Raw genomic sequence first — 16954 nt, 5'->3', positions numbered from 1 at the left:
TTAGTTGTGATGCAGACTTTCAATTCAATTTTGAAATTTCAAATCAACTATTTAATTAGCTGAAAGAGTATGCTGTCATTCAAGTCAAAGTTTTTCCTATTCCCTGATAAAGCTAGGAATGTATATAGAATACCAGCAATCTGACATCTAAGTGTTAATTAAATTATTACTTTAGACAACAAATGTTAGAATTGTCTCGATTATATAGTGCATTTTTGTATTAAGGACGACAAGTAGATATCATTTTCAAGAACATTTCACTTATAAATGAAATTCTTATAATATAGAAGTATTTAAATTATCAATTCAAATTCATTTACCTAATCGTTTTTTTTTTCTAAGTTTTTTTGTAAAATGTTTTGAAGAAATTTTTTTTCCAGAAGATAAGATAATAATCTCTTTAATTGTATTTAAAATGTTTAATCGATTGGAAGATATAAAATTTGCATCAATAAAATTCATTTTTCCTTTAGCGCTTTAACTTTCGTAAATATGTTTGTTGTTTCTTAGGTCGAAGTTCTAATAGAAAGCAATTTCAAAGATAATATACATGTATATTTTTGAGAACTTGGTACTCAAAATAAAATAATATCTATCGTTGTATTACGTACAATGAATAGTGTCAGCAATATTAACATTACAAAGTTTCAATACATGCAAAGATACGTGTCTTCACGTTCTTACTTATGAATTTCCCTCTCTATTTTTTTTTTTTTTTTGTCTTTTCAATACAAAATTTTAAAGCTGCCAGAGGGAGAAAATATGAAATAACTTCTTCCTTCAAGGATATTATTATTTATGATATGTATATTAAATTTTCAGAGTTCACCATTTCATGTGAAAAGGAGAGAAACGAAACGATCATAATGTTAATTTTAAGAAAAAAAAGAAAAATTTTTGGTGAAGAATACAAAAAAAAAACGAATAAAATTTAATGTAAATTTGTAGGACATGTCATTTATCACTTGGAAGTGAAATAAAAATGATAAATAGTAGCTAATGGATATGTCAGGATGTTTTATGAAATTCCCATTGGTGTTGCTCTCATTTCTTTTGGTTTAAAGTTATAAATAATTCATCTTAAAATGTAAACAATTTTCCATATACTCGTACTACTCTCTCAAACTATGAACACAAAACATGTCTCAGAGGTATTTAAAGAAATTTGGCCAAAAGCTTTATATGGCAATGCGTGCTAGTTGCTGGAGATAGTTTGTTTTCATTGACTCTTGATAATTGAACTTCCATGTTTCATCTTGCTTTCCATTTCGAATCGACGAATCCTAAGTTTCATGTGTAAGAAATTTTATGATTTATTAAGACAAGGATTTTATATTTGTTATTTCCAACGATAATCATTTTTCAAAATATTTTTTTTTCTTGTTTAATGACTTTTTCGTGTCTACAGATACCACGCCATTCAGCCAGCCATTCAATACCATTGCCTTTTTGATTTCCTAAAATCCTCGCTGTGGTGGCTATCTCGCAATGGTTCCGATGAAAAGATAGTATATCTACTTTAAGTCTTATCTCATGACTTATTGAAAAACGTTATTTGTGTTGTCATTTTGACAGGTCACAAAAACGAAGAGATATCCAGTTTTGATAAGTCTAAAAGTATACCTTTCATTAGATATCGGTTCGATAAATCTATTGAATTGAAGTTTTATTGGTGTTTCCTTCACTTTTTTGAGTTGATAAGTTTTATTTAAAGATGAAAGTAAATTTCTGTGAGAAAAAATTTAAAATGAAAAGACAAAATTTGCCGAAAATCAAACCTAAAGTTTAGTGATTTTTTCAAATGTTTACAATCATAAATAGACGTTAAGATATGTAAATATTTTATATTGCATAAATATTTCTGCCTCCATTAAAACAATTTTTTTTTTAATTATAGACTTTGGCTATGATATAACTTGAGTAAAAGAACTCGTACAAAAAAAAAAACAACAAATGAATGTGCTCAAATTGGTCTAAAGATACCTACCCAAACAATTTTCAGTTTTCTCTTTTTTTTTAAACTGCCAACACCTAGAAAGCTAAAAAATTCTCCTTACCCACATCTACTGCGCAAAAAAAATAATTTTTTTTTACTCAACTCTAGAAACTGAAAACTGAGATTTCAAACCAGGAGAGTGTATAGGTGGGGTAGATCTTTTGTAATATTCACGTTGCTGTCGGTCCACTGGTTAATGACTGATTTACAGCATCCTTGTGACGTGATTTATAGGCCACGTAACGCAGACAGGCATATCACGTGTACCTAAGGGACAGCCATGAGGTGTGTTTGTGAGATGTGCGAATTGGAATCACAGTCACAGCACAAACGAGTGACTGAAAAGAAAATTAGAGCACGTTACCTTTCTGCTTGGGTGACACACGTATCGACTTAAAATGAAATAACGAGCACAATCAACAACAACAACAAAAAAAATCCTTCTATAGAAAGAGCGATGGAGACATCACCCACCAGGATCAATGTACCTACCTACTCCTCCCGGGCTTTAAAATTGAAGGGATGTATTGCGTATATGTATTTAGCATGGAGAGAATTTCAAACATAAACAACGAATTGTCCAGAACCAGGATTATCAATCGGATGCAATCGTGCAATGTCCAATTGTTGGGAACACGCGGATTTGGTAGGATTGAAGCAATTGGTATTGTCGACAAATAGTATGGCTACAATCTACACAAAGCGTGTATTTTCGCCTTGTTTGCATATTCAATCGTCATACAAAACTGTGGAAAGTTATTTATGAGTCATAAATAACTTTTCACAGTTTTGTTTTAAATGAAAAATCTATTAAATTTTTAAATGATTTTTATAACAACGATAAAGATTAATATTCGATTTTATTTATTGGTTTGTATTATGCAGAAATAAATTAAAAATCTGAAATGTTTAAAAAATTTGGGTCCTACACTGTATATGAATACCGTAACATGGGGTTACTTTGCCCCGGCGGGGGTAACTTTGCGCCACTGACGAAAAAAGTTAGTTTCTTGATTCACGCTCAGAAATGTTAGATTCTCTATATCGAAGCTACTGTAATATACACACACACATATATACATCTGCCACGTGTTGCAACGGACCATCTGCCGGCAGTTTTTAAGAAGCAGTTGACCTGTGAATTTGAGGTAGGAAATTCGTGTTTTTTTTGTGGTGAAAAATTTGGTGTGTAAAACCAGTTGTGTGATAATTTACAAAGTAAGAACAAATATTCTAGTTAGGATATTATTTTGTTATTACTCTGCGCTTGTCATTTGTTTGTTTAATTAATAAATAATAATTATTGCATTTTTTTTATGTGACTAAGCAGTTTTTTGTTTGTTTTGGGGTTACTTTGCCCCAGGAGCAATTTATTTTTATAATTAAATGTGTTTTTAATTCTATGTATGTTTTTATTGTTTTTAAAAGTGAACTATTTTTTCGTTTGTAAATTGTTATTCATGTTTATTTTAAACTTATTTTGGTTAAATTAATGAAGTTTTCTGTTTTTTTCTTTAAATTCGTATTTATTTATAATCAATTAATGAAATAAAAGAGGCTGTTTTGTTTTTTGTAAAAAAAAGAGTTGTGTGTGTACCTACAAATTTTTTTTCTGACAGATTTGAAGCTTTGATCCAGGGCTTTTAAAATTAAATACTAACTTTGCTCAAGCTCTTTAAATACAGGCAGTATAGTTAAAAACTTCAGGTGGAGCAAAGTAACCCCGTCCCTTGGACTACTTTGCCCCACTTTTCAACTTAAAAAACAAAATATTTTTATTGTTATTTGAATGTTTTTTTAGAATTAATGCATTATTTCATGTCTTATCAATGAATTAAAAGAAAAAAACAAATAGATACAAAAATGTCTCTACCATTTTTAAGAGGTTTTCTAAAAATAGTGCAAAAAACGGAGCAAAGTAACCCCATGTTACGGTATTGTCATTATTAACATGGTGAAGGGTTTCTTTATTTTTCAAATAAATTTTGTGTCTATTTTTTCAGGTATCCTTTCCTTACCAATAAATACACTGAACGAAAAAAATTAAATAAATTTTGTGATATAATCCAACAAGATTTCACTGTCAAATATTTTAATATGTAATATTTTCTTTTAAGTATTGATAACATTTATATTTCAAGAATATTTTTATTTATAATTTAAAAATGTTTTATTTCTTAATGGACAATGCCATTGTTAATTTTGTAATCATTCAATCACGTGTTCAAAATGAAAATTTTGCACGTTAAAAACAAACAAGGTTTGTAGTTGATTTTACCAAGCTTTTTCTCTCGATCTACACAAATTATTTTTGTTATTTATGTATTTCACTCGAAAGCATTAAAAGTCTCCATCATCATCCTTTTTTTTCTTCTCATAAACACATCAACTCTGATTGCTCATCAAAAGAAATCATAAAATAAATACCACTTCCAATGATACTCATCCTGTAATAATTTCAGATATATGAAACCCATTCCGGAAGCTTGCACATACTCGTATATTAAGTTCTACTTAACATTCCTTTAACTTGCTTCTTAAATAAGACGTTTACTCAGAAGAACTCAGTTTGCATGTCGCATACAAACAAAGAAATTACTTGTGAAATGAGATACACTTACACAGCCACTTTTAAAAACAACCTTACAAAGGACAATTTTAATTTTTCATCATATCTGTAATTTCATTGCGAAAAATGTATGTTCCTGGCTTCCTTTTACTTTACCAGCATCATTGTGATTTTTAATGGAAATACCTTACGAAGAGGAAGCCAATTCCTTGTGATGAAAAATAATTGAATTAAATTTTTTTTTCTCGCTTTGCTCGCAGTAAATGCTTTCGCTGGTGTTCTTAAAAGGTACATATTTCTATTTAAAGAAACTTTATGAAATTAAAAAAAAAAGCTAAATACCAAGTAATTTATTTCAGATTCCATTTGGCAAGGAATATATTATTCTACCCATTAAAAAGGGAAAAAGCCCTCTGTTTTGGTGTAATTATCACATGATCAATATGTAAGTTCCTTTTTTTGAGAGTCTATACAAAAATAAAATATAATAAAAAGGTTAAAGATGTTAGATACCAAAATTGATGAAAATGAAATTTTAAAGGATATAGTCATGTGCCAACTTTTAACTTAACACCATTGACAAATCCAAGAAAAGGATATTACTACCCAAAGAATTATTTTCCAACCGATATTCTTTATATTTTAAAATAATGAGTACCTTCCTATGTGTGAGTAATAACTATAAAACGACCTTTTTTTAATGATTTAAAAAGGTTAGCTATAAACAGAAAATAATGAATAAAAATCATTGCGGGAGATTTAGGAAGAGTAAAATTTTACATTTTTATATCATATAAATGTTGAAATCTAAAAAGCTCTTCCCATAAGGCAGTTATATAATAAGTTGAAAAGCAGAATAAAAATTTAATATCTATGTAATTTATTCTTATGAAAATATAATAATGTGCTGGGTTGGGGTCAAAATTCTGCCGGGGTCAAAATTCTTTTGTCAAAATTCTGCTTTCAAAATTCTGTTTTTCAAAATTCTGCTATTCAAAATTCTGCTTTTCATAATTCTGTTATTCAAAATTCTGCAAAAAATTAAAAAAGGGTATGGAAAATGTTAAAAAATGTTACATTTTCCAAACCCTTTTTTAATTTTTTGTAAAATTCTGTAAAATCATCTTCTTGAAAAATTATCTACTTATTTGATTACTTACCTACATAATTTGTCATTCTTTGAATGCACATTAATTTTTGTTTTATAAATAAATAAATTTGAAAATATTAAGAAAATATTTTTGATACTAAACATTTTCGATAATAATTCAAATTTTTTTAATTTATCAAACAAAGACGAATATTCAAAAATTTGAATAAGAAAAGGAATATTTTGTATCAAACAACATCGGTTCCAATAAGTTATAGATTTTATTTGAAAGAAAGTTAGTCTATGCATTTAAACAAATATTTGCGACACTTAAATGTTAATGTCATGTTAATGTCATGTAAATGTCATGTTAAGACAGTACTTTTATGTTCTCCAGCTATAAATTTATTTTGCTGATAAAATCATAGGAGGCTTTGTTGTTCTATTTTATAGTTTCGTATTCGTTATGATTCTAAAATTATTTTTCTCTCTTAGAGCAAACTTTTCATATTTCACATATCCTGCGAGCTGGACAAAATTTATATTATAAGGTGTTAAATATGCTAATTCACATCCGTTCAAAAAATACAAAGATAAAATTGAACGGGAATGCAAATTTAAATTTATTTTTAAAGAGTTGCAAGGAACATATACACCCGTATGTACCTATATCAAAGTTAAGAATTTATATTTATTTTTTTTGTAAGACCGCTTTCGTTATTTTGTATTTGAAATTTCTAGTTTGAGTTTATTCAAATTGTTTAATTGAGCGCATACTGAATCGATTGAATCATTTATAACCTTTCGAAATTTGTTAAGCATTGGAAACACAACATCAACATGTTCGATATTTACACACGTTAATTTTTCACAGGGATTTCTTTATTAAGGATGCCTCAGACAAACATGGCAACGTTATCGTCACAACTTGTTAATTGCACCTAGTTCCTAGTTTTAATGCATCATCACATCATCAACAAACAGATAGTCTTTAGCAGTAGCTAGCTAGTTCGATTCCATAGAAAACTTATGCTTGTACTTCGATACTTTGGTATATTTTAAAATGAATGACACTTCAAAAATAATTTTTGGTAAGTAGCGAAGTATTAAACTTCTATTAAGAATGGTTTAGTGGTATTGAATATTCTCAAAAATGCTAAAAGTTAAAATTTATTGCCTCTAAAACTCAAAACACTTATATCCTTTAAATTTCTTTAAAAATTGAGTACCTTATTCTTATTCAAGTTGTCAGTCTTGGTTGCATTCCAACTCGAACAGTATGACAGGCCAGTCAAAATATTCATGATTGCATGTTGAGGAGCTGTAGTTATTCACCATTTTATCTGTATCTGCAAAATGCATTGGTCAGTCTGCAGAGCCATTAACACATCAAATCAACTTCAATTTCAATTACTGGCTTCACAAAAATTAAAATCAATAAATTCACAATTGATACCTTGTAGCTATTTAGATTTTTTGAGAGCTGAGCAATAGGACATCTAGATGAATAGAATTTATATCTTCTTTTTTCGTTAACACAATAACATTTCGGAATTCCGTAACAGTAAATAAATTTGAGAAATTTCTTCCAAAAAAATCATTGGAAGTCATCATTTAAATGATGAAGCATGAAGATAAGATAATGTTTTATTTTACGAGATAAAATTTTTTAATGGTGGTGGAGTTAAAAAAATTGCCTCTATATTAACGGATTATTGTCTAAAAAATTCAAAATAAATAGAAGAGTAATAAAAATATTTTCGATCTATATTTAAATAAAAGCTAAAATCAAGTTGATTCCACCAGAACTCAAGAATATATATATGGTTAGTTTGATGGTTGAAGATTTTATGTTTTTGTTTACGAATAAAATCAAATAAAAGCTACTGGGGTTGTAAAAAAAACTGGCCTATAGTTTAAATCCAATAGGTACTGTTTTTTTTCTTGCATTAAAAAAATTCAAATAAAATACAAAAATATATAATAAAATAATTAAATAATTCACAAAAATATTGAGTGTATCTGTTCCAATTCAAGCATTATTGACAGATGCATGTACCTAATATTAAAATAAGAGAAAGACACAAAAAATGTTTAAATTTGAGACTGAGTAATTAGCACAACCTTTTCTTTTATCAACAATAAACATATTTTTTAACAATTTTTTTCGTTAAGTTTAAAACAAAAACACAAAATCTCAACTAAAAATATTTTTTGTTTTGTTTTATTCTTATTACAAACGAGTTGAATGGAATATTTGTTTTATTTTTGTAAATAAATATTTTTATTTTTGTATAAAGGTAGTATTTACATAAATATAAACTAGTTATTAGATTTGAAAACTGAATTTTTAAGGATTTATGGATTTATCGAACATAAACAGAAATACGTTAAGGTAATTAAGGAATTTTTCATTTAGTACAAAATTCATGTTTCTGAAAATTGACAAATTGATTCAGTACACACAAATAGAATCTTGATGCAATGCATGATGACAAAGTTTGGATAAAAGGGTAGTTACATTTATAATTATAGCCCTGTTCCATTGGAGGCCGTATACTACTAACGGTAGATGTTTTGGTTAATCTATAGTACATATTATATACTCATGCTCTTCCTCGATTTGTATTGAATTCGTTGAAAGCGCGTTCCATTGAAAATCTCTAGTAAATTACTTGTAGTACTTTACCACCTCCCAAAGTAAGAGAGCTAATGTAACACTCCTGACGAAAGCAAGAAACACATTAAATGAAAAATAAATTTTATTTGAAAAACGCATAACAAAACTGTTACAAAAAAAAAATAAATCTCAGACCAAAAATAAAATAAAATAAAAAAAACTTATTTGCAGTTATGTAAACTTTTATTGTATTATATTTCCAACAAAATCATTCATAGAGTTTTTGTTGTCTTGACCTATGGTCAATATATAATTTTGCATGAATTAAATATTAGGAGTAACGAATTTTGAATTTGTTTTTTTTTTTATTATTATTATTTTTGCATTTAAAATTAATAAAATATTTTATGTAAATATGTATTATTTTTTTTTACAAAACATCCCATCATTATCATTTGGGTTATGTTAACTTTTAAATATTCAAATCATTATAATTGCTTGTTTGACATGAAAATATTATTAAAATAAATGTCATTTAATCTCTAATGTGGTCAATATACATTACCCGTATATTCTACATTCAAGTGATGCAATTATAATAATTAAAATTAAATTATCTAATATTTAAACGAGAATAGATTTTTATTCATAAATTGATAATTGCATTGATGTGTCATAGATAAACAATGTATATTTAATTAAATACCTACAAAAGAATATATTCAACAATGCGTATTTAATTTTGTTTACCTACATTGTTACACTGAAAAAAAAATTGTACATAAAATTTATGAACAGCGTTCATTAACTTGAAATTAATGTACGGTTCACGGAATTAATGCACCATCCCTTAATTCAATGAACGATTCATTAAAAATAAAATTATGAACCTATGAACGTTCATTAATCTCGTTCATTAAAATCCGTTTTTGTCTGAAATTTTTTTTATGAACGGCTATTCATTGAATTAATGAACCTGTACATTAAGACAATGAATACCATTCATTAAAATCTATGAACGTTCATTAATTCAATGAATAGCCGTTCATAAAAAAATCTGTTCATTATCCCAATGAACCTGTTCGTTAAAACAATGAACGCCATTCATTAAAATCTATGAACCATTCATTAATTTAATGAACAGCCGTTCATAAATATCCGAGACACTTTTTGATAAAAGATAAATATCCGATACACGAACCTGTTCGTTAAAACAATGAACGCCATTCATTAAAATCAATGAACCATTCATTAATTCAATGAACAGCCGTTCATAAATATCCGATACACGAACCTGTTATCCGATACACTTTTTGATAAAAGATTCTATGAACCTGTTCGTTAAAACAATGAACGCCATTCATTAAAATCTATGAACCATTCATTAATTCAATGAACAGCCGTTCATAAATATCCGAGAAAATTTTTGATAAGAGATTCTATGAACCTGTTCGTTAAAACAATGAACGCCATTCATTAAAATCTATGAACCATTCATTAATTCAATGAACAGCCGTTCATAAATATCCGAGAAAATTTTTGATAAAAGATTCTATGAACCTGTTCGTTAAAACAATGAACGCCATTCATTAGAATCAATACACATTCACTAATTCAATTACTTCTAAACGAAAGCGAAAATCAAAAAAACTTATTTAATAAATTCTGTCGGAAATTAAAAAATCTAACACTTTTACATCTGACAATTTTTCAAAAAAAGCAAAAATAAAAAAGTTATGACGAAAAAAGTAAAAATTTCATGTCTTTTTGTTTGAGAGATGTTTTTTTTTTCACAAAAGTCGCTATAACTTCTAAACGAAAGCGAAAATCAAAAAAACTTATTTAATAAATTCTGTCGGAAATTAAAAAATCTACAACTTTTATATCTGACAATTTTTCAAAAAAAGCAAAAATAAAAAAGTTATGACGAAAAAAGTAAAAATTTCATGTCTTTTTGTTTGAGAGATGTTTTTTTTTTTCACAAAAGTCGCTATAACTTCTAAACGAAAGCGAAAATCAAAAAAACTTATTTAATAAATTCTGTCGGAAATTAAAAAATCTAACACTTTTATATCTGACAATTTTTCAAAAAAAGCAAAAATAAAAAAGTTATGACGAAAAAAGTAAAAATTTCATGTCTTTTTGTTTGAGAGATGTTTTTTTTTTCACAAAAGTCGCTATAACTTCTAAACGAAAGCGAAAATCAAAAAAACTTATTTAATAAATTCTGTCGGAAATTAAAAAATCTACAACTTTTATATCTGACAATTTTTCAAAAAAAGCAAAAATAAAAAAGTTATGACGAAAAAAGTAAAAATTTCATGTCTTTTTGTTTGAGAGATGTTTTTTTTTTCACAAAAGTCGCTATAACTTCTAAACGAAAGCGAAAATCAAAAAAACTTATTTAATAAATTCTGTCGGAAATTAAAAAATCTAACACTTTTATATCTGACAATTTTTCAAAAAAAGCAAAAATAAAAAAGTTATGACGAAAAAAGTAAAAATTTCATGTCTTTTTGTTTGAGAGATGTTTTTTTTTTTCACAAAAGTCGCTATAACTTCTAAACGAAAGCGAAAATCAAAAAAACTTATCTAATAAATTCTGTCGGAAATTAAAAAATCTACAACTTTTATATCTGACAATTTTTCAAAAAAAGCAAAAATAAAAAAGTTATGACGAAAAAAGTAAAAATTTCATGTCTTTTTGTTTGAGAGATGTTTTTTTTTCACAAAAGACGCTATAACTTCTAAACAAAAGCGAAAATCAAAAAAACTTATTTAATATATTCTGTCGGAAATTAAAAAATCTACATCTTTTATATCTGACAATTTTTCAAAAAAAGCAAAAATAGAAAAGATATGACGAAAAAGGTAAAAATTTCATGTCTTTTTGTTTGCGAGATAGAAAATAGAAAAGATATGACGAAAAAAAAAAAAATTCATGTCTTTTTGTTTGCGAGATGTTTTATTTCACAAAAGTCGCTACAACTTCTAAACGAAAGCGAAAATCAAAAAAAATTATCTAATAAATTCTGTCGGAAATTAAAAAATCTACAACTTTTATATCTGACAATTTTTCAAAAAAAGCAAAAATAAAAAAGTTATGACGAAAAAAGTAAAAATTTCATGTCTTTTTGTTTGAGAGATGTTTTTTTTTTTCACAAAAGTCGCTATAACTTCTAAACGAAAGCGAAAATCAAAAAAACTTATCTAATAAATTCTGTCGGAAATTAAAAAATCTAACACTTTTATATCTGACAATTTTTCAAAAAAAGCAAAAATAAAAAAGTTATGACGAAAAAAGTAAAAATTTCATGTCTTTTTGTTTGAGAGATGTTTTTTTTTTTCACAAAAGTCGCTATAACTTCTAAACGAAAGCGAAAATCAAAAAAACTTATTTAATAAATTCTGTCGGAAATTAAAAAATCTAACACTTTTATATCTGACAATTTTTCAAAAAAAGCAAAAATAAAAAAGTTATGACGAAAAAAGTAAAAATTTCATGTCTTTTTGTTTGAGAGATGTTTTTTTTTTCACAAAAGTCGCTATAACTTCTAAACGAAAGCGAAAATCAAAAAAACTTATTTAATAAATTCTGTCGGAAATTAAAAAATCTACAACTTTTATATCTGACAATTTTTCAAAAAAAGCAAAAATAAAAAAGTTATGACGAAAAAAGTAAAAATTTCATGTCTTTTTGTTTGAGAGATGTTTTTTTTTTCACAAAAGTCGCTATAACTTCTAAACGAAAGCGAAAATCAAAAAAACTTATTTAATAAATTCTGTCGGAAATTAAAAAATCTAACACTTTTATATCTGACAATTTTTCAAAAAAAGCAAAAATAAAAAAGTTATGACGAAAAAAGTAAAAATTTCATGTCTTTTTGTTTGAGAGATGTTTTTTTTTTTCACAAAAGTCGCTATAACTTCTAAACGAAAGCGAAAATCAAAAAAACTTATCTAATAAATTCTGTCGGAAATTAAAAAATCTACAACTTTTATATCTGACAATTTTTCAAAAAAAGCAAAAATAAAAAAGTTATGACGAAAAAAGTAAAAATTTCATGTCTTTTTGTTTGAGAGATGTTTTTTTTTCACAAAAGACGCTATAACTTCTAAACAAAAGCGAAAATCAAAAAAACTTATTTAATATATTCTGTCGGAAATTAAAAAATCTACATCTTTTATATCTGACAATTTTTCAAAAAAAGCAAAAATAGAAAAGATATGACGAAAAAGGTAAAAATTTCATGTCTTTTTGTTTGCGAGATAGAAAATAGAAAAGATATGACGAAAAAAAAAAAAATTCATGTCTTTTTGTTTGCGAGATGTTTTATTTCACAAAAGTCGCTACAACTTCTAAACGAAAGCGAAAATCAAAAAAAATTATCTAATAAATTCTGTCGGAAATTAAAAAATCTACAACTTTTATATCTGACAATTTTTCAAAAAAAGCAAAAATAAAAAAGTTATGACGAAAAAAGTAAAAATTTCATGTCTTTTTGTTTGAGAGATGTTTTTTTTTTTCACAAAAGTCGCTATAACTTCTAAACGAAAGCGAAAATCAAAAAAACTTATCTAATAAATTCTGTCGGAAATTAAAAAATCTAACACTTTTATATCTGACAATTTTTCAAAAAAAGCAAAAATAAAAAAGTTATGACGAAAAAAGTAAAAATTTCATGTCTTTTTGTTTGAGAGATGTTTTTTTTTCACAAAAGTCGCTATAACTTCTAAACGAAAGCGAAAATCAAAAAAACTTATATAATAAATTCTGTCGGAAATTAAAAAATCTAACACTTTTATATCTGACAATTTTTCAAAAAAAGCAAAAATAAAAAAGTTATGACGAAAAAAGTAAAAATTTCATGTCTTTTTGTTTGAGAGGTTTTTTTTTTTTTCACAAAAGTCGCTATAACTTCTAAACGAAAGCGAAAATCAAAAAAACTTATATAATAAACTCTGTCGGAAATTAAAAAATCTACAACTTTTATATCTGACAATTTTTCAAAAAAAGCAAAAATAAAAAAGTTATGACGAAAAAAGTAAAAATTTCATGTCTTTGTTTGAGAGATGTTTTTTTTCACAAAAGTCGCTATAACTTCTAAACAAAAGCGACAATCAAAAAAACTTATTTAATATATTCTGTCGGAAATTAAAAAATCTACATCTTTTATATCTGACAATTTTTCAAAAAAAGCAAAAATAGAAAAGATATGACGAAAAAAGTAAAAATTTCATGTCTTTTTGTTTGCGAGATAGAAAATAGAAAAGATATGACGAAAAAAAAAAAATTCATGTCTTTTTGTTTGCGAGATGTTTTATTTCACAAAAGTCGCTACAACTTCTAAACGAAAGCGAAAATCAAAAAAACTTATCTAATAAATTCTGTCGGAAATTAAAAAATCTACAACTTTTATATGTGACAATTTTTCAAAAAAAGCAAAAATAAAAAAGTTATGACGAAAAAAGTAAAAATTTCATGTCTTTTTGTTTGAGAGATGTTTTTTTTCACAAAAGTCGCTATAACTTCTAAACGAAAGCGAAAATCAAAAAAACTTATTTAATATATTCTGTCGGAAATTAAAAAATCTACAACTTTTATATCTGACAATTTTTCAAAAAAAGCAAAAATAAAAAGGTTATGACGAAAAAAGTAAAAATTTCATGTGTTTTTGTTTGAGAGATGTTTTTTTTTCACAAAAGTCGCTATAACTTCTAAACGAAAGCGAAAATCAAAAAAACTTATCTAATAAATTCTGTCGGAAATTAAAAAATCTACAACTTTTATATCTGACAATTTTTCAAAAAAAGCAAAAATAAAAAAGTTATGACGAAAAAAGTAAAAATTTCATGTCTTTTTGTTTGAGAGATGTTTTTTTTTTTTTCACAAAAGTCACTATAACTTCTAAACGAAAGCGAAAATCAAAAAAACTTATTTAATAAATTCTGTCGGAAATTAAAAAATCTACACCTTTTATATCTGACAATTTTTCAAAAAAAGCAAAAATAGAAAAGATATGACGAAAATAAAATAAATCTTTTTTTCTTCTTTTTAAAAAGGCGCCAAAACTTAATAAACCATTCATTATTTTAATGAACCATTCATTATTTCAATTATTCGTTAAGATTCATATTTAACGAATACATTTACTGTCGAAGTGAGCGTGTTCATGAATTTAATGAACGTGTTCATAGATTTAATGAACGTGTTCATAGATTTAATGAACGTGTTCATTGATTTAATGAACCGTTCATAAATTCAATGTATAGTTAATCAAAACTTAACGAAGGGCAACTTGCATGTTTCAGTAATCACACTTTTAAAAAGTGTATCAAATTATGGACAAGGTTTTCATATCATTTAACGAATACATTTATTGTGGAAGTGAGCGTGTTCATGAATTTTATGAGTGTGTTCATAGATTTAGGAACGTGTTCATTGATTTAATGAACCGTTCATTAAAATTTAACGAAGGGCAACTTGCATGTTGCAGTGATCACACTTTTAAAAAGTGTATCAAATTATGAACAAGATTTTCATATCATTTAACTTTTTACTAAAGTAATAATTTTATTCAGTATGAGAATAAAATGTTTTGAGACCACATTTGACAGGTGTCGAAATATCATTTTTTTTAACCGAGTTGGGGAATCAAATAAGACGGGGCTTATTACCTTGTGTATTTTTTTGTGTTTGTACATATTAAGTAGTTTTGTGTTTTGTTCTCATTTTCAAAGTTTTCTTGCTCACACAAACATTTATCTCGGTTGAACAACCGTTCGTATCAATGTGAACAGTAGTTAACGAAACAAGGAGATGTAAATGTTGTTGAATGTGAAAACCCCTTTAGTACTTATTTTTTGGTGTCGTTTCATCTGTTTGTGCTTTCAACATGAAAGAAAATTTTAAGTTATTTTTTTTTACTGTGATTGTCAATATTCTTACAATATCTATGATATTCGATTTTTGAAAACATATATTTACAAGATATTACCTTTTGTGTATTAACTGTGCTCTTTGCACATAGTTCACACTTAAATTTTAAAGAACGCGTAAAATAAAGTGGGAACACTACTTGTTGATACGTAGAACGAAAGAATTCCTTTCGTTAAATGATGTAGCCGGCGTCCCCAAGCCAACCCAAGCCATTCAGTTACAGTGTGAATGTCTGATCGATAAGAGGAGCTATTCAGCGGAGAGCTGAAGCAAAAATAAAAAGTAAGTATTTCATTAGATTACGTAGTATTTATTATTTAAAAGCATTTATTTATTAAAAGTACACATTTGTTTTGTTAAATAATTTGTTTTTTATCATATATATAGGAGATTTGTTCGATTTCCCATTTGCCGCCGTCCGCCCGTCGCCTGCTGCCATCACGTCGTTTCATGCATCAAAAATTTAAGGTAAGTGTTTTCATCCCTAAAATGTGTTATAATTGTATTAATATATTTATAATATATGTAGTGCTCTTCTTACACCACGTTGCCACCACCACGCTGCCGCCACATATTGTCTGCCTCCGGTGTCGTTGTCGTCATTTGCCACACCACGTTCCTTCCAGCCACCACGTTGTTCCCGCCAGCCACCACCATCATCACGCTAAAATAATTCCTGGTATGTATCTACTTTTTATAATTTTTATTGATCATTTAATCTTATTGAACAATAACCTGAGAGTGGACTGTATAGTTTTACTTTCAATTATTAAATTATAAATAAATAAAACAGAGTTATTTGGTTTTAGTTGGACTGCTCGTGGCACGTCCTTTTTATTGAATATCTTTTTACGACTGACATTTTTGACTGAGGAAAATGAGAGGAGGAAAAAGAAGGATGCAACACACACGATCGTTGCCTGGTGTTGTTGGTTGTTAAGGAAAAAAAGATACACACAGCTTGTTCGCTGATCGCCTGTTCCTTTGAGATGTTGTGTTTGTTGAGAGGCTTCTCCTGCACGTAGGCACGGATTATTTAACATCCTGCCCACTTTAAACCTTCGGTTTAATAATTGATGATTGTTGATCTTCGATGCGTTGGGTGGGGGCTTCTTATGAATAGCATTTGCTCAAGGACATTGGGAAAACATTGGCGCCCCTTCGTGTATATGCCAATGAAAAAACCAAGTCGATTCGGGTATTATGTAATGAATTTATCACAATGACTGAGGAAATCGTGGTTCACATAGACCTCCAGACTGAAAGTCTGTTGTATGCCTTGGAGATCTGTTAGATGAGTAAAATCTGTTTTGCTGGTTTTACTGTGCAATATAGATTCTAATATTCAGGGCTTGTATTGTTTTTTCCGTGATGTCTGCTGAACAATGAACATTTTGAGTAGTTAAAATTTAAAAATTTTTTGGTGTTGAAAACTTTTGCATTTTATTTTCTGCCTTTGGTTAATGCTGGCAACTGATGAGGTGTTCCAGAGTTTGTTTGATGTTCATGCGGTTGCAACTGTTGTGGAGGCTATTGCACTACCTGTTGTGATTGTTGTTGTTGGGAGATTTGTGGATTCTGTTGTTTATGGGGCGGTGTTGTTGCTTTGTTTGCAAAGACTGATTTGTAGTCAAAACCTACTGTTGTTGAGAGTGGACAGTTTGTTGCGTACTTGTTTGCTGTTTTTGCGTTAGTGGCTGTTTTGAAACTTGTAGATATTGTTTTGTTATTGTGGTTGT

General features: G+C 27.4%; 1 long non-coding RNA gene across 1 annotated transcript; it reads left to right on the top strand.

Moving 5' to 3' along the window:
* The first annotated feature begins 14387 nt into the window (after positions 1 to 14387).
* LOC129911560 (uncharacterized) lies at positions 14388 to 15889 on the top strand. The gene is made up of 3 exons (XR_008771667.1): positions 14388 to 15497; positions 15603 to 15683; positions 15745 to 15889. It is a non-coding gene; the product is annotated as an uncharacterized LOC129911560 (long non-coding RNA).
* Positions 15890 to 16954: the final 1065 nt, after the last annotated feature.

This window comes from Episyrphus balteatus, chromosome 2, assembly GCF_945859705.1.
Source record: "Episyrphus balteatus chromosome 2, idEpiBalt1.1, whole genome shotgun sequence".
In the NCBI taxonomy this organism is placed as follows: domain Eukaryota; kingdom Metazoa; phylum Arthropoda; class Insecta; order Diptera; family Syrphidae; genus Episyrphus; species Episyrphus balteatus.
The sequence above is the reverse complement of the archived record's forward strand: the minus strand, read 5'-3'. Positions and strand labels throughout refer to the sequence as shown.